This window comes from Elgaria multicarinata, chromosome 9 (assembly GCF_023053635.1).
Source record: "Elgaria multicarinata webbii isolate HBS135686 ecotype San Diego chromosome 9, rElgMul1.1.pri, whole genome shotgun sequence".
NCBI lineage: Eukaryota > Metazoa > Chordata > Lepidosauria > Squamata > Anguidae > Elgaria > Elgaria multicarinata.
Genome location: NC_086179.1, coordinates 84,299,899 through 84,318,508, shown reverse-complemented (window position 1 = coordinate 84,318,508; position 18,610 = coordinate 84,299,899). Strand labels below are relative to the sequence as shown.

Here is an 18,610-nt window from a genome sequence, read left to right as displayed (position 1 = left end):
TGCTGTTTGGTCTGTAACTGAAGCGCAGTTGGAGATTGTGTGAATATTTGAAGTATTTCTCAAATTAAAAGTGTACGTACGTACATCATAAATAGTGCAATGGCACCAAAGAAAAGAGTTGATTGGACACCCAGGAAAAAAAGCAGGATTGCTGTATTACGTGAATCGGGTCTTTCAATTGATATATAAACATTTGAATTTCGTGAAACAGAACATTTTCTATAAGCATGCAAAGTTGCAAAACATGACAGTTTCAAAAAGTGTCCACAATTTGGCTACCACTGTAAAATTCAGGTGGATTTTCCTGAAAACAACATCTATCAGCATAGATGCATCCGGATTTTTAAAGGGTTTAAACTTCTCTGTTTCTGGATTTTGGGAAACAAAGTACAAAGCACTTTTCTTTTTCTTCTTTTTTCCTAGCTCTGGGATGAAGGGAGGGGGCGTTTGGCAACAAGTGCTCAGAAACTCCCCAAGCAGTTGGACAGCCGAGGGTGTGTCAGGAGGTTATCCTGACTGGTGGCAGCCAATCAGAAATTCTTTTCTTTTCAGAAAGTCATTCCCCTCTCCTTGCCTTTTAACAGTCCCTCCTACCACCACATTAGAGTACTAATCCAGATTGGGTTCCCTGCACTAACATTTGAGTAAAAAAGAAGAAGAATGTAACTGCTTGCTACATTATTAAAATTAACATGTACTTTGATGATCAGTCTTCTGTCTAAACTGGACATTTGGAAATGGAGTGATGGCTAATCAGGGAATCCACTTGAAGAGTTGGTTTCTTGAATACAAACTCACATCTACCACAACTTTTGACCTGTATGAATTAATCCCAATGGCAAAGATATATACAGTCAGAGTATGATACTGTTCAGACAACACACTAAGCCATGGTTAAGCTGCCAACCCTTTTGCAGCAAACAGTTAGTGAGCATGTTCAAACCATGGTTATGTAGCCACCATGGTTAGGAATGGTTCACATGACATGCTTAGCTCAAAATGCTTCACCACAATGGCTTTGTCATCTGAACAGGGTCTATAAATGTCATCCCTGTTCTTCCAACTATCAACCAACTCCATGGGAGTTCTCTTTTATGCCATTATTTTTCAGTTACAAATGCAATTTTATAGGGTTTGAAAACAAGCGTAATCATGAAAACTTCAAAACTTCAATTTTCCTCAAGAACTATAGTCTAGATCAAAAGAATAAATGTAATAAGTGACCTAGAGGATAAGAAGTAAAATCCCCTGCTTTGATCACAACCAAATTGCTCAGGTTCTCTCAATTTTATCTTAGACTGACATCACGCTTTCCAAGATACACTTGCAGCAGCACACTTGAAAGGAAATTAAACTGAAATCAGCTGACAAATTAGAAGAACGCTGTGAATTCTATAGCATCAGTTGATGAGAACAGCTCCTATGAAAGCATTGGGCACAAACTGCTAATGAAAAAATCAATTTCTCTTAAAGATCATAACATTTCCAAGGCTATGGCTACGTACACTCACTAATTGGTTTTCTTTCAAGCATCTACAACTCATTTCATGATAAGTGAAGTCTTTTGTGCATCTTACAAGTAAGTTTAGTTTCAGGACAATGTATCAAATGAGAAGAGGTAGAGGCAGGGACTCAAGCCACTTGTACCAATATCATGTATTGTCGAGCTACTTATACTAGAGAAAAAAAGTGAAAATGATTTCCATGGATGCCCAATGGCTCATCATATGAACACTTTTTAGGCTGGTTTCTCCATCTGGACAATTCTCACCTATTCTGCTACATGTGTTCAAATGAAGAATGCGATTTTAAAAAAAGTAGGGAGGGAATGTAAGAACTTAACATTAGAAGAGCCATGCTGGATCAGACCAGAGGTCTGTCTGCTCCAGCATTCGTTCTGACAGTGGCCAACCAGATGCTTATGGGAAGCCCACAAGCAGGACACTTTAAGTACATTTATTGTGATTTCTCTCTCTCTCTTTATAGTACAGAATAACTACAAGCAGTGTTATAGCAGGATGGAGATCCTTTACTGAATTATAGGAATTTACACCTTTGGCATACAGAACCAAAGGCCAAAAGAGATGATGCTTGTTCAATCTAGTGTTAACCCTTTTCAGGTATAAAGAGGGGTGGGGCAGTTTCTTTGAACATCAAAAGGTATGCATAGTTGAAGGGCGCTGAATCCCTCTCCACTTTACATCCTCTTAAGTTATATAGAAGGGTGAGGGTTCAGCTGTAGTCACCCATCCCACTTTAAATACTAAAATCAGACATCCATTCGCCTGCTTTATTCGTGAAAATGGAACAGAAACATGATTAAACGTGGCTCTTGCCGTCTCATTGAATTTGGTTCTAATACATAAGCACATTTAACACTTCTGAACAATAGCTATTCTATGTCTGAAACCTGTGTAGGGATATAGGTGCTCTGGAAGCATCATGATTATGAGGAAGCTTCTAAGGTCATTAATCTGGACACTTTTAAAGAAATCTCTCTACAAACTTTTGTGTTGAATGCTCAAAATCTGATGCTTCCTCCTATGGGAATTGGGATGGGATTAACACCCATGGCTCAATTTTTCCTATACATACTCATTTGGAATGCCTGAAAGGAGCTATTCTGCCCCTAAGTTCTTCCTGCACTTTGAGTATCTTCTTAGTACGTAAAAACCAGGGACACCATCTTTTTGCTTTTAAAGTGTCTTTTAAAGTCAGCTCCTAGAAAGCTTTCCACATTAAGGCTACCCTTCCTGTTTTCTCTTTGTATCTTCTTCAATTTTCTCCTTTCAACATAGTTATTATTTAAGAAAACTAGATTCCAAACTACTCAATATTACAGTATAGGCCTTCGCATGCCCTCTTCTCCTTGAGTGCATTTGAGAATTAAAACAGAAACGCTTCAGAATAAAACAGCATTCCTCTCTCTCTCTCTCTCTCTCTCTCTCTCATCAGTACTGAATTGTTGATAATCGCTGCTTTGCTTTAGTTTGGTTATGCCTTTGTCTTCGTTGATGTTTGGATCCCAGATCAGTCATACATGCAAATTTCATAAACATGCCATATACCCGCTTCCCTAAGATCATTAAAGAAGTCCTTAAGCTGGAGGAAAGCTAATACCTATCCCCCTAGGTACCTCATTATATAACTAGGACAGACTCCGCACGAATGTACGTTAGGTACAAGTTGGCAGACGTATACCCACTCTGCCGTTCCCTTTAATCAAAAGCCTTTGTTTATGGTCAATCAGCCAGTGTATGCAGTGCCATGAAGCCAAGCTAATGTTAATTAGTTTTCCATGTAAGGGTTTTATGAGATAGTGTTGGATGCTTCATTATATTCCAAATGTATTACAGAGGCTGCATCTCTTTCCTGCTAATTATGTCAAAACAAGTTGAGTATGTATTCTAAGAGCTCTGCATTGTAAATCTATATAATTAATCTGCCATTTAGAAGTGGGAAAATCGGATCTCCAGAGCAATGTCCCTACAACAACAAGGCAGTTAAAACCACGAGACTTCATATCAATCTGGGGGGGACGGGACACTTGACTGAGAGCACTGTGTAACATCATTAGCCATCACACCATCTTACATTTTGTCCCCCCAACCACCCCCACTTGGGTTTAGCTTGAAAACAAGCAAAATTTGGCCTAAAGTTCTGTAGTTGTTTGCCACTGTATTTGGGTGGGTGGGTAAACCACCCTTCTTTTTCTTTTTTTATTTGGTGGCATTGCAGGGGCCATAGAAGGCAATGGGGGAAGACCTATCCTTCCCATATGGAGCCCACCCTTGCTCTATGGCCATAGTAAATTCTCAAGCGGGGTTCACTACACTATATACTTATTAGACATTTAATTTCATTGGGATTTCATTGTGTCCTGTCCCAAAAAATTATCTTAGGCTCATTTCTTTGGACAAAATGCTGATGTGCATATCGCTCCAGCCATTTCTTTTCTGTGAGGGTCTCCATCCCTGTCTTAACTTATCTAGGCACCGTATGCCATCCCATTTTCCCATTTCTACCAGCAACTGTAATTGACATGTATTGGGGCAGAGAAACTCTCAAGAAAATACTGTTGCTTTACAGAAGGTGACCATATGGCAAGGAGGACAGGGCTCCTGTATCTTTAAAGTTGTATAGAAAAGGGAATTTCAGCAAGTGTCATTTGAATGCATGTAGCACCTGGTGAAATTTTGTCTTCATCATAACAGTTAAAGCTGCAGGAGTCCTGCCCTCTTAACCAGATACAAAAGAGAGGAGGGCACCTGCAGCTTTAACTATTGCGATGAAGAGGGAATTTCACCAGATGCTGTATGCATACAAATGACACCTGCTGAAAATCCCTTTTCTCTACAACTGTTAAAGATACAGGAGCCCTGTCCTCCTTTTCATATGGTCACCCTAGCTTTACATGGGATGGTGGCAGTGTTTGTACACCTTAAACCCACAAAGGTGGAAATCTCTGAGGCTGCAGGTAGCTTCTGTGGCCAGGAAGTGGGAACCATAATGCGTGTATCAGCTCTGTCTAAACATGAGCCTTTCTAGCCTTATATATTCAGAGAAGAGAGAAGAAGCACCAAAGGCCTAATCTACATCAAGCAGGATATTGCACTACGAAAGAGGTATAAAAGTGGTATATAAAAGGCAGAAGCCACACTACTGCTTTATAGTGGTATTGAAGTGCACTGACAACTGTTGGGGTCAATTGACACATGCTATATACTGCTGTCATACCACTTTCATAGTGTTTAGGGCGACCATATGAAAAGGAGGACAGGGCTCCTGTATCTTTAACAGTTGTATTGAAAAGGAAATTTCAGCAGGTGTCATTTGTATATATGGGGAATCTGGGGGAATTTCCTCTTCATCACAACAGTTAAAGCTGCAGGTGCCCTGCCCTCTTTTAAATCTGGTCACTATAGTATAGCTCCTGCAGCTTTAACTGTTAGGATGAAGAGGGAATTTCATCAGGTTCTCCATATATAATGACACCTGCTGAAATTCCCTTTTTTATGCAACTGTTAAAGATACAGGTCACGTTTTATATGGTCACCCTAGTTTAGCTGAAACTGCTTCACCACCGTGGCTTAGCATGTCACCTGAACAGGGTCAATATCGTTTTGCATTCAGCTTATTGTGTACTTCACCTACAAGAGAAACCTGCCCTTATTAATTGCTTAGTTTTGTTTTGCTCCAGGAAAATGTATCTACTAGCATTAAAAAGCTGAATGAAGTCTACTCTAAAGCCTTAACACTTAAAGCTTTTATTGCCCTTATGAAAATTGCAAGGACCAGAGCAACTAATAGGCCATGTCTTCGGGACTTTGTTAAAACTTTAAACAAACAATAAAATATATTCACTCACCTTTTATCAGCTGGTTTTAAGGACAGAAATATCTAGTTAAGTTGTAATTGTCAGATGTATCTCTGCAGAGCAGAGATGCCCCTTTTTAATTTAAATTCTAAATCATCAGGAGTGCCTTTAATCGCTTGTTGGGAAATTTGTTCATTTGTTTTAAAATACTTTTAGCAAAATGCAACCGTTTTAATAAGGTGCTTAAATAGAATGAACTCTTATCACCTATTTGATTCAGAAACTTTCCCCATGATCCTAGTTAGAGAAACTCATTTATAAATAATAAATATAATATGCTAATAATATATGCATTATTACACTCTTAAGGATGCAATCCTATGAATGTTTAGACAGAAACATATCCTACAATTCCAGCATTCTGCAGCCAGCATGGCTAGCCGGACAATTCTGGGACCATTCTGGTGACCATATGAAAAGGAGGACAGGGCTCCTGTATCTATAACAGTTGCATAGAAAAGGGAATTTCAGCAGGTGTCATTTGTATATATGGAGAACCTGGTGAAATTCCCTCTTCATCACCACAGTTAAAGCTGCAGGAGCTATACCAGAGTGACCAGATTTAAAAGAGGGCAGGGCACCTGCAGCTTTAACTGTGGTGATGAAGAGGACATTTCACCAGGTTCTTCATATATACAAATGACACCTGCTGAAATTCCCTTTTCAATACAACTGTTAAAGATACAGGAGCCCTGTCCTCCTTTTCATATGGTCACCCTAGACTTGTAGGACCTTATTTTCTGTCTACACATCCATAGGATTTTACCCTGATAATACTATAGCAAATACACTTGAAGATGCAAGTCAGCTTTTTGGGGGGGCTGAAAAATCCTTTCCTATACACCACCATGTATGTTCTAATCACGTTTATTTACTGAAGATAATTTGCGGAGAAATTGAAATATTTATACTTTTTTATCCTGAATAATGCATTTTCCACAGTATTTGAAAAATAAATTGTAAAAGGAGTGGGAAGCTAATTACCATGTCAGGAAGGCGTTCTCCACTGCAGATGTAGTGAATCAACACTTGGAGCCAAGAAACTAATTTGAATTGGTTTGAGGTTGCCAGTGATAAGTAAATCAAGTTTGATTTAAATTGTTTTTTCTGTTTCTAACAGTTGTGTTTAAATTGGCTGCATTAGTCATAATTGTTGGATTAACTACAAACACTGACAAATGTTCCACCATTCTTGCTTGCTTGTTAAAAACATTTATACCTCACCTTTCCTCAGTTGAGTTCAAAGCAGTTAACAATAAAGTTAAGGCAATTTTAAAATTATAAACAATAATACTTTAAAAGCATCAATAAAACACTAAAATAAAAGGATAAAAGGGTAAAAAGGATAGGCAGAAATCTTTTTTAAAAAAACAAGGCAGCAAGTTTAAACACTTCATCAAGAGAGCAGCTACCCATGGCAAAATTATAGGCCTTCCTGAATGCTGATATGGACTGCGAATTTGTCTGAGCTGACAAACAGTGTTTCCAGATGGACAGCTGCTAGTGTTATCAAGCAAACAGTAGCGTGAAACAATTCCATTTCCCCCTCCTTAACAGATTTATTTTGTGGTAAGCAAAATGATGGAAGAAACAGTGGGAAAACACAGTAGAGTCACAAATAGAAAACAACAATGTCTGTACCCCCCCCCCTCAATAAAATTCAGTGTTCAAGGCAGAGATTGCACCATAAAAGCCCTGCCTGGAATCACTATAATATCCAAAACTTGATTGAAGGAATACCATCCAGTTTTTCCTTTTAGATCACTCCGCAAGACCTACAATGTCCAGTAGCATGACCATGAGTACTTGGGTATCCCATCTGACCTTTCTGCCTCAAACGTCTGTTGAATAGGAGGTGACCATGTGAAAATCTGAAAATGTGTCATCAAGTATGTACACAGGGAGGTTTAATCCGTCACTTTTTGGCCTCTTCCTTCCTGAAATTCCTTCCTTCTATTGTTGTTGATTGCGGCATTTTAAGCAGGTGGAGAGGAAAGGGTTAAACCTCCCCTCCCTGGTGTGGTGGTCCTGGACTGGATTAGGGTCAAATAGGATTCCTTGAAACAAAAACCAAAGTGAGATCTGCTTGCTACATAATTGGCATAACAAGTAGTTTGACCGGAAATCTGAGAAGTACTAATTTTGCAGGTCTATTAGGAAGTAAAGATACTTTATATTGATAGGATTTCATTTCCTCTAAATGATTCTTCCCCAACTTAGACTGCAACTCCCATTACCCCCAGGCAGCAATCGAGATATTGAGGCAGGGGCTCACTGTTATACTTTAACAGTCAAATTGCTGTCGTGGCTAGAGATACTGGTCATCATAACTATATAGTTTGGGCCTAACAAATCTTCAGTCTTTCAAGGAATCATTTCCTTCCCATCCCTAAAATTTCACTATTAACAACGTCATCTATGAACTGGGTTCAAACATCAAGGACATGTTCAGAGGAATTCTGAGTAGGTTGTTCCATCTTTATGAACCTCTTCTGTTGAAAGATTGCCAGAGCATAATCCAGAACCAACCTTTCTTACTTTGGCTGGGACCTGGCAGTAAAGATTTCAAAAGGGGTGGTTGTTTTATTATACAGTACTCTCCCGTTTGTTCTGTCCTTCATAGCGAGGTTGCTGTCCAGTCAGGCACTCTTGGCAAGCATGAGATTATAACCTGAAATTAGTAATAAATACATCCAACAAGACTCTTGTCATATAGTTCAAAAGCTAGGAGGATGGCCCTCCAGATGTTGGACTAAAACTCCCATTAGCTCTAGCCAGCATAGTTAATGGTGAGAGCTGATGGGAGTTGCAGTCCAAAAACATCTGGAGAACTACAAGCTCTCTTTGCTGTCCCCTCAATAGCATTTAGCTTTTGTGTCTAATTTTGTGTGTGTGCTGATCTTGTGGAAAGGTGCTTGCTGTAACTCACACAGGCTTGGATTTGAAGATGTTAACATTCTTCACAATCTTATGCATGTTTAGATATGAAAAAGGTCCTACAACTCCCAGCATATTCCAACCAGCCATGCTAGCTGGGAAATGCTGGGAGTTCTAGACTTTTTTTTTAATGTCTAAACATGCATAAGATTAAGCCCTTAAGGAAATTTTATGGAAAAGAAGCTTCCTATCTATTCCCACACCCTACAGCCAACCTCTTTGGAAAGTGTATGTTCCTAACTAAAGTGGGATGGGTGCTGAAGGTGGCTGGGGAAGAGGAAAATCACTCCAAATTGGGCAGATTCCTCTCTCCCCAGCAGATCACCCCACACTACCCCACATTGTTCAGGAGGGGCCCCATAAAAAAAAAAAAGCCTCCAGAGAGGTGGGGAGGGGATGGTGACATTCCCTTCCACAAACTTCTTATGCTACCTTATCTTGAAATCCAAATCAAATACATGTACATATTGCTTTACCATTAATAGGCTGCTTGTATAAGAACCGACGAAAGTAACCCCGTGAGTAGGCGGCCTCCATTTCAAAGGGGGGGGGCGTTAAAAGTCAGCTGGAACAAAGCAAATACCTGTATAGCCAATTAAGTACTGAAATAGCTTGTAGGGAAACTATGGGGGAGTGTGGGAAGAGAGGATAAGTAAATAAAGCAACTTAAAGCAGTCTTTTAAAATAGTTTCTCTTTAACAAATACCACGGTCTCTGCAGCGTGTGCACGCACGGTGAAGCATGTCATATATCACCCAAAGCTCTCCGCCCACATGGTCACAAAGCCAGATTAATCTTTGTCCCTAACAATTGCTTGTAAAGAAGGGATCTTATGGTTACAGATGCATAACAGAAATCATAGGTTAGGTCTCTTGCTGTCAAATTACGGACATTTATCAGACTAACTTTCCTGCACCGACCTTCTGTACTACATGGGAAGAGTTTAGTAAAGAAACAACAGTGACAAGCATTTGTGCAGTTCTAAGCACTTCTAATAATAATAATAATAATAATAATAATAATAATATATTTATTACTCGCCTATCCCTCTGGATTGAGGCGGGCATAGAATACAAAATATTATAAAATACATAAAACTGATTAAAACATATTAAAACTAATACATTATTAAAATAACAGCCAGCCAAACATCTTAACATTCGACTGGGTAGGCCTGCCGGAAGAGATCAGTCTTTATTGCTTTTTTATTTTCAGAAAGACTGTTGAGTTGGCGGATCTCTCCCAACAAGCCATTCCACAGTCTGGAAGCAGCAGCAGAGAAGGTCCTCTGGGTAACAGTTGTTAATCTACTTTTTGCTGGCTGAAGTAAATTCTTCCCAGAGGATCTGAGTGTGTGGGGCAGATTGTCCAGGAGAAGGCGATCCCACAGGTAACCTGGACCCAAACTATGTAGGCTTTAAAGGTAATAACCAACACTTTATACTTCACCCAGAAACTAATTGGCAGTGATTTTAAAGTTGGTGTAATGTGGTCCCCTTTAGGTGTACTGGTGACCAACCTGGCTGCCATATTTTGCACTAATTGAAGTTTCCGGACTAGGCACAAAGGAAGCTCTATGTAGAGCGCATTGCAGAAGTTGAACCTCAGAGTTACCAGTGTGTGCACTACCATCTTTAGGTCTTCCGACTCTAGGAAGAGGCGCAGCTGGTGTATCAGCAGAAGCTGATACTAGGTACTCCTTGCCGTCGCATCTATCTGAGCTGTCATTTGGAGTGACGGATCCAGGAGCACCCGCAAGCTGTGAACGCAGTCTTTCAAGGGGAGTGTAATGTACATTAATCTTGCTGTAATGCACAAGAACCCTTTAAGGTAGGCTGCTACGATTATCCTCATAGTGCAGGTCACCCTGTCAGATGTGACTTTCACACCAGGAACTTCCTAGTTTGTAGCTCAGTCTCTTAAACACAACATGAGCTAATGAGCATGAGTTGAAGACTTGAGCAATTGCTGGAAGGTTTTCCCAACTCAGTTGTTGTGTGTGCAGAGTGGGCATGGAAATGTAGTCACAGCCTATTCCCATCCAAATATTAGCTGTGTGTCCAGCCCTTTATGGAATGAAAATGCTGGCCCTCATTATTTCTCATTGACATTTTCCTTAAGGAGGGGTCTCCGCTTGGGAAATTTTTGGTATTCTCCCAGTATCTTGACCTTTTTCAAGCCAATCCGTAATGAAATAGTGTTGGTTCCAGACTTGTTTATTCTCAGAGTATAGGCTGACCATATGAAAAGGAGGACAGGGCTCCTGTATCTTTAACAGTTGCATAGAAAAAGGAATTTCAGCAGGTGTCATTTGTATATATGGAGAACCTGGTGAAATTCCCTCTATATCACAACAGTTAAAGGTACAGGAGTTATAATAGAGTGCCCAGATTTAAAAGAGGGCCCTGCAGCTTTAACTGGTGTGATGAAGAGGAAATTTCACCAGGTTCCCCATATATACAAATGACACCTGCTGAAATTCTCTTTTCAATATAATTGTTAAAGATACAGGAGCCCTGTCCTCCTTTTCATATGGTCACCCTACCTTTGTGGGCAAGTTCCATATGTTTCATCTATATGTAGGGTGAACATATGAAAAGGACAGGGCTCCTGTATCTTTAACAGTAATGTAGAAAAGGGAATTTCAGCAAGTGTCAGTTGAAGAAGGTGAAATTCCTTCTTCATCACAACAGTTAAAGCTACACTAGCTGTATTAGAGTGGCCAGATACAAAAGAGGGCAGGGCTCCAGCAGCTTTAACTGTTTTGATGAAGAGGAAATTTCACCAGGTTCTCCATATATACAAATGACACCTGCTGAAATTCCTTTTTTTTATGCAACTGTTAAAGATACAGGAGCCCTGTCCTCCTTTTCATAGGGTCACCCTGTGTAACTTAAATGTACATTCTTTTAAAAGAACTAGACAAATTCATATGCAAATAGTAGAGATGAGATAGCTCTCCCAAGTTTGCCTTGGATTAACTAAAGAAATTATTTAAATTCAGTATTTTTTCCTTGGAAGAACTCCGTTCATTTCCCCAAAGCAATCCATTAACAGCAGCTACTGTTCCATTAATAAGAACTTTACAGTTTTCAGCAGGTAAATGTGGAAATGGAAGGAGGATATGCATCTTATGTCATTTCTTTTCCATCTTCATTCCTTGATAATATGGGCATTTCTACAAGCAGATTCATTATTCCCAGAATCTCATCACATAATAATTCCAATTTTAGATGGTTATTTTTCAATTTATACATGCATATTTGTGTGTGTGCGTGGTGGGAGGGGGTTAGAGATGAGGAGAGCAGAATTTCTCTTCGCATAGCTTCTGAGCCTAAGTCGACAAAAATTTAACCAGTCCTTTTCCTTCCCCTACAATAATTGCTGCATTTATTTATAGCACTTACTTAAAACTCAAAACATCAACTACACACACAATAAAAGCCAGTGGGAGTTCACAGCTTACTGGGGGAAAGAATGAAGCATCATGAATATATTATAATGCAAATCGCACACATCTAGTGCCTAAAGATAAAGGCAGATTTTAAAATCACCATGGTATTAAGAAGAAGGGCTGCTTTAAGAGGAGGTGGCACAGAATACTTTGCAAAGGCTTCCCATTCCTTTAGTGGGGCAGGTGACATCTACAGGTAAGCACAGCTCTGAGACAGAAGGCAGCATATTCCGTTCGTCTGTATGCCTCAAGATCCTTAGCTTGCCATCACTTCACTACATCAGGAAACCATTGTCTAGGCCTCCAAGCCAAAGCAGATAACTAAATTTCCGCAGGCATCCCTATCATCCCTGAGGTGGGGTCAAACTGATAAAAGAAAAAGGTAAATATCAAGACCAACTGAGCTCATAATAATCCAGAATAAGGGTGGGCAACTTGTGGCCTTCCATATGTTGTTGGACTGCAACTTCCATCAGCCCTAGTCATCCTAGCCAGTAGTGAGGGATTATGGGAGTTGCAGTCCAACCCACCCATTCTCTAGAGACTGGATAAAGATTTGTTCATATTCCGTGCAGAGCCATTGAAACAAATATTTAGCTATGATCAAAGTACCACATGTTTCATTGGAACTACTCTGATAGGGTGACCATATGAAAAGGAGGACAGGGATCCTGTATCTTTAACAATTGTATTGTAAAGGAAATTTCAGCAGGTGTCATTTGTATAAATGGGGAACCTGGTGAAATTTCCTCTTCATCACAACAGTTAAAGCTGCAGGTGCCCTGCCCTCTTTTAAATCTAGACACTCTAGTATGTCTCCTGCACCTTTAACTGCTGTGATGAAGAGGGAATTTCACCAGATGCTGCATGCAAACAAATGACACCTGCTGAAATTCTGTTTTTTTATGCAACTGTTAAAGATACAGGAGCCCTGTCCTCCTTTTCATATGGTCACCCTAAAGTTACACAATGCAATTCTGGGCATGTTTACTCAGAAGTAAGACCCACTGTGTTCAGTGGGTTTACTCATTAAATGAATTAGGATTAGAACCAAAGCAGCGACGTATTGTAAGGAACAAATGGCATATTTGGGCTACAATCCTATATGCACTTGTGGAAGTGAATTCAGTGGAAATTATTTCACTGTATAAGACTGCAATGTTAATCTTTTCTTTTTCATGCCCTATTTCAGTCACATGCACCAGAACCAAAATAGCCAGATAGATAAACATGTGTGTCCTAGCAGACTAAGCTACCCTAAACTTACACTCATGATTCAGCCAAAGTTAAGCCCTTTTAAATCCCATGGAAATTTAAAAAACATACTTCAATCTCCCATTGAAACCAGTGGACTTAAAGTGCTTAAATTTGGCAGGATTGTGTCCCTAGCTTTGATCTTTAGGCACAATTATTCTGCACATATAGCTTCCAAATAATATAACATCTTAGGTTGCTAAATTGGATCTCTTGTATGCAGCAACCATATAAGTCATACAGCAGCTGTAACTTCTTTTTTTATCTGCCATGTTATAATAAACTTTCCTAAACACAAAATTAGTATATACACAGCATTGTTTTCAAGTTGAATGGCGTAAACATCAAACCAGACTAGCCTGGCAGGAATACAGTGTTGTTGCTACTTAAGTTACTTTCTAAAGTGCAAATACAAAATAGTACAATTCCGGTATTTACTGCTCAGCGAAGCTGTCTTTGGCCCTCTAGTGGTTCATCATGACTTGGGTTTGTTTTCCGTTTCTGTGAGTTAAAAGGAAACCAAGCACTATTATATTGGCAAATTCTGGGAGTTAAAACAGTTTGTTTTGCTTCTTGCATTTTTACACTTTCTCCCGGCCAGTTCACACAACCAAAGAGGGAGGGTGGTGCAGTGGACTGAAGTAGATTTGGGTTGAGTTGCGGTCAGAACATTTCTTTTCCATAGGTACAACCCCTAGTGCAAATCCGCCTTGATCACACTATTTAAATGTTGGTTATTCTGCATCTGGGCTGTGCCACTTCAGATGGCAGAGGACTTGCATGACTAAATGCTCCTCCATAAAAGAAAGCAGGACTAAATCTTCCTCCTCCAAGACATATTCAGGCACATGCAGAATCAGGTGTCAGAGAGAAAGCTAGACTAGAATCTTACTCCCTGGATGGGAGCTATCTTGTATGGAGAAAAAATCAATTAATGAACTCTCACCTACAGTCTAAATGGCAAAGGGCTGTATTTGAGAAATGATAATAGCTCAGTGGTAGAACACATACTTTGCATGCAGAAGGCCGCAGATTCAGTCCTTCACAATCTCTGGTTAGGGCTGGGAATGGCTCCTTGCTGAAACCGTGGAGAACTGCTTATACTGAGCTGGATGGACAGAAGTTCTGGATCAGTGTAAGGTACATCCCTGTGCTCCGAAGACAGACATGTGAGAATTCAGAGAGAACCAGCGCAGTGAGAACTAGGCCTATGATACATGCCAAGTTTATCGGGACAGCACCTAGGGGAATTTGGAGAGGGCAGAAGTTGTACCTGGCTGAGACAGACAACACCATGAAATAGGGCATGAATTTCCGCAGGGATTTTCTTGGTAAAGACTCACAGGGCTTCAAGTATCATGAGACTCTGAGGATACTCTATGTATTATTTCTGTGAGATCCTTAAAAACGTGTCAGAGAAGGGTCTCTCAGGACATGGCATTTCTTTTGTGTACAACAAAGGCAGAGAATCTGGACTGGGGAAGAATTTATGCTTATCTAAGCAGGCCCACCTCCTACTTAAAGAAAAGTGCTTGTGGAAAAGCCTAAGCTGATTTACGATCGCTATAGCCCTGTTCATCCCCTTCATAATTAAAATTGTGTGAGCAGGAAAGCAGAATTGTGCTCGCTGTTCCCATTCGTTCCATTGTATCCTTGTTGCACAGCTCCACCACCCTCTATGCGATGGAGACAGACGGTCTGATGTGGGGAGCCTGCCCTATATGAATAGTATTTCCACACGATTTAGAACTCTGCACCACGGAGATAGCCTAATTGTGAAGAGTGGGCTCCTTGCCTACAGACCTTCTCTCTCCATTGCATAGAGGAGAATGGAACAGAGCAAAGGCGACATGATGGAGACTCTGGGAACAGTAAGCACAGTCCTGATGTCCCCCTTACACAACTCTTATTTCCCATTTTAAATTAAAACAACAACTCGGTAGTATCCAATGTTAATCTTACCTAGAGCAGACCCCTTGAAACAAATGGTTAATTGTGATTAACTTAAGTCTCATTGTTTTCAATGGGTCTACTCTATGTAGGACTAACATTTGATACTACTCACTAATACAGTAAATATTAGAATCACTTCCATCATATCCCACATTACTATCAAGGGTAGAGATGATGATGATGATGATGATGATGATGATGATGATGATGATGAGAATAATGAAAATTCGTTTAGCTAAATTAAACATTAACATCTTTCAAATTACTCCTAACAGAGAGTGGGGCAGGCGTGCATCCTGAACACTGCAATTCTAGTAATGGATAAAAAGTCTCCATTTCTCTATCAAATTATTTTTTTGTCTTTAACTCCCCTAATTTCCCCCTCATGTTTGTAAGTTTAGTCATGTGGGTTGTGTCTCATATGTTGGGGGGGGGGGGGAGGGGGGACTCCAGAACAGTGCTTATGATTCAACCAGAACAGATTTTTCAAAGGTTTTGATGTCAGTGAGTTATACCATACTTTAGTCCTTTCCAATGAAATGGCTGAAAAGCAGTGTTGTTTAGATTGAACAGGTATTTGCTGAAGAGGGCTTAACTGTAAGTGTAGAAGAACCTGGGAACACCGGCTGGGCCTCTGTCCCCTTTACCCGCAACCTTTTTAAGGTCTACAAGGGAATTGTAAGCAAGTGTTGGGTGAATGAGTTTCCATGCTCACCAGAATACCAGAGAGAGCACCTTCTCCCTTATAAACCTACCTGGTCACTGAGGTCATCAGATGAGGCTCTCCTGGTGGTTCTGCAGGGACCAAGGCCTGAATGGAGTCCACCCAGAGTAGAGCCTTCAGTGTGGTGGCTCCCTTTCTGGGGGACTCCTTTCCTCTAGAAGTCAGGCAGGCACAAACACTGTAATGTTTTCGGCACCTATTGAAGTCATCTGTATTTCAAGATCTTCCTTGATTCACTAGCCATGATTTTATTGGTATTCTGTTCTTTAAAACTTTTAATACGGTATTTTATTCATTTTATTTTTTAATTGTTCACCATACTGATTCCGAAATCTGTGTAGATGTGGAGTTGTACATAAATGCTATAAATGAATAAATAAGTCAGAGTTCCTAATAATTGGATGCAGTTACAACAGGGCTGTCTCATTATTAATCTATGTAAGCCACGCTGGGAGCCTATTTTGGCTGAAGGGCAGGGTAAAAATGCTGCAAGCAAATAAATAAATAAACTATGAGCATAGGTTGGCTGAAGAATAGGGGAAAGCATTTGTGGAGGTATATATATGCAAGCTAAGTATTATCGTTAATCTTCCTTCACCACGCCACACTGCAGACATTATGAATGTCATGACAAGGGGAAGTTTTACAGGCATGGTCATGGATCTCTGGTTGTTGTGGCAATATCTATCCTCCAGTTTCCCAAACATTTTCCTTAACCATGTCCTGATTGTGGGTCGGTGGTTGACAGCTGGTTGCCTACTGTGTGAACAGAGTGCTGGACTAGATGGACCCTTGGTCTGATCCATAGAATCATAGAATAGTAGAGTTGGAAGGGGCCTATAAGGCCATCGAGTCCAAACCTCCACTCAATGCAGGAATCCACCCTAAAGGATACCTGACAGATGGTTGTCCAGCTGCCTCTTGAAGGCCTCTAGTGTGGGAGAGCCCACAACCTCCCTAGGTAACTGGTTCCATTGTCGTACTGCTCTAAAAGTGAGGACGTTTTTCCTGATGTCCAGCCGGAATCTGGCTTCCTGTAACTTGAGCCCATTATTTAGTGTCCTACACTCTGGGAGGATCGAGAAGAGATCCTGGCCCTCCTCTGTGTGACAACCTTTCAAGTATTTGAAGAGTGCTATCGTGTCTTCCCTCAATCTCCTCTTCTCCAGGCTAAACATGCCCATTTCTTTCAGTTTCTCTTCATAGGGCTTTGTTTCCAGATCCCTGATCCTCCTCCTTGTCCTCCTCTGAACACGCTCCAGCTTGGCTCTTCTTATGTTCTTAAAAGAGCTCCCATTTTTTCTGCCTCATTCTCAGAATGCTTTAGAATTTCTTCCTTTGGTGGTGTTTTTGAGCTTCATGCCTGAGGATGCTGTGTGTGTGTCTGCGTTCCCCCTTTCTATTACCCAGGTTCCCATCAGTCTGCAGCCTCCTCAGTTGCCTGTCCTTCGTGATCTGAAAAAGCCTCATGGGAGGAATGACCTTATGACGTCTCCCCCTGGGTTTTGATTGATGCGTGGGAAGCTGGAGAGGCTGCAGATAGGCAGAGAGATTACTGTACAACGGAAGTCAGGATGTTCACACATACATATGTCTCAGCTGCTTCGTAGCTAAGGTAAGAACAACAACCCTGCACCCCACCCAGGAGAATTTGACTGAGAAGTTCATCTCCTTCTTTTCCTTCCTTATTTCAATTACATTGAAAGGAAAGCAATTTATTTTTCTATCTAATCGAATAAGAATGGTAACAAATATTGGAAGTCATTTTTGGCACACTGCTACATGGATCCGCTGTTCTCTTTCTACACATTTCTCCATGCCCTTCTGTATGTATTCATGTGGTTGCCATAAAAGCTCCAAAGCCCTATCTTGGAAACAATTTAGTAAATGTGATTAATAGGTGATGTAGTTTGGAATATGGATTTGGGGGTGGGGGTGGCATCCAGGGCATTGGCAATTTAAATTTAACACCCCATAAAATTTACAAAGGGGCCCTAATGACCAAGGCACTGTAAGATGACAAGGCTGCAGAAGAGCATCGAAGGCCTGGGGAAGGTGATTAGCAGACTGGGAAGGACAAGTTTTTTTTAAAAAAATATGATAATAAAAAGAAAATAACAAGATAGCCTAGAGACAAACTACAAACCAGGGAAGGTTACCCTTTTGGAAAGTGAGCACTGAAGCTTCCTAATTATTTACAGAGTTGCCAAAGGCAAACTGTATATCCCTGTCATTATGGCTGGATACAACTCATGCAGTGCTAAGAACTTTATTTATGATGGCTAATTAGTTCAGGGATAGTCACTGCACCAGATGATGCTTTGCTTGTGGTCTGGTACTAATCCAGAGGGCTTTGTCTGCATTGCCAGACACATCTGCGGCATCATTTCTGATGGTACATGCACAGAGAGCATTGTTTCTGACTCCCTGGCCCTCTGCCAAGAGAGTCTTTTTTTCCTCTGGAAGAGGTGAAGTGGTTGAGGAATAATATATATTTAAATAACCAGCCTCCAAATCTCTTGAAAATAACCATGGCATCGGCTGAAAAGTTAAGATCACCCATCACCAAAGAGAAACGTGGCCACGAGTCTGCCATAAAGAATCCTAGTTCACTCTGACAAACTGTCACAAGCCAGTAATCCCGTTTCCCTTGTGGCAGCATTTGAATCTGTCATGTACAGAGGGAAATGACATCCCTCTCAATCCATGTCAGCCTTCAGTTTAGAAAATATTGAAACTAGTATGCAACAAAGCTCTGTTTGAACCTATAAGGGAACATGGCTATGAGATTATATTTGCCTGACTACAAAAGCTCTTCACTGGTATATTTCAAAATAAATATTGTGGAAATGGTTAAAACGAGAGTAGAAAAAGTAACTAGTGTGTTGGTCCAGCAGAATGAGACATGCCC

General features: G+C 40.5%; 1 protein-coding gene across 2 annotated transcripts in view; it reads left to right on the top strand.

The window, feature by feature from the left end:
• Window positions 1–18,610, top strand: part of CACNA2D1 (calcium voltage-gated channel auxiliary subunit alpha2delta 1) — a 488,318-nt gene that overhangs the window by 145,541 nt on the left and 324,167 nt on the right. The gene's annotated exons all lie outside the window — the stretch shown is intronic.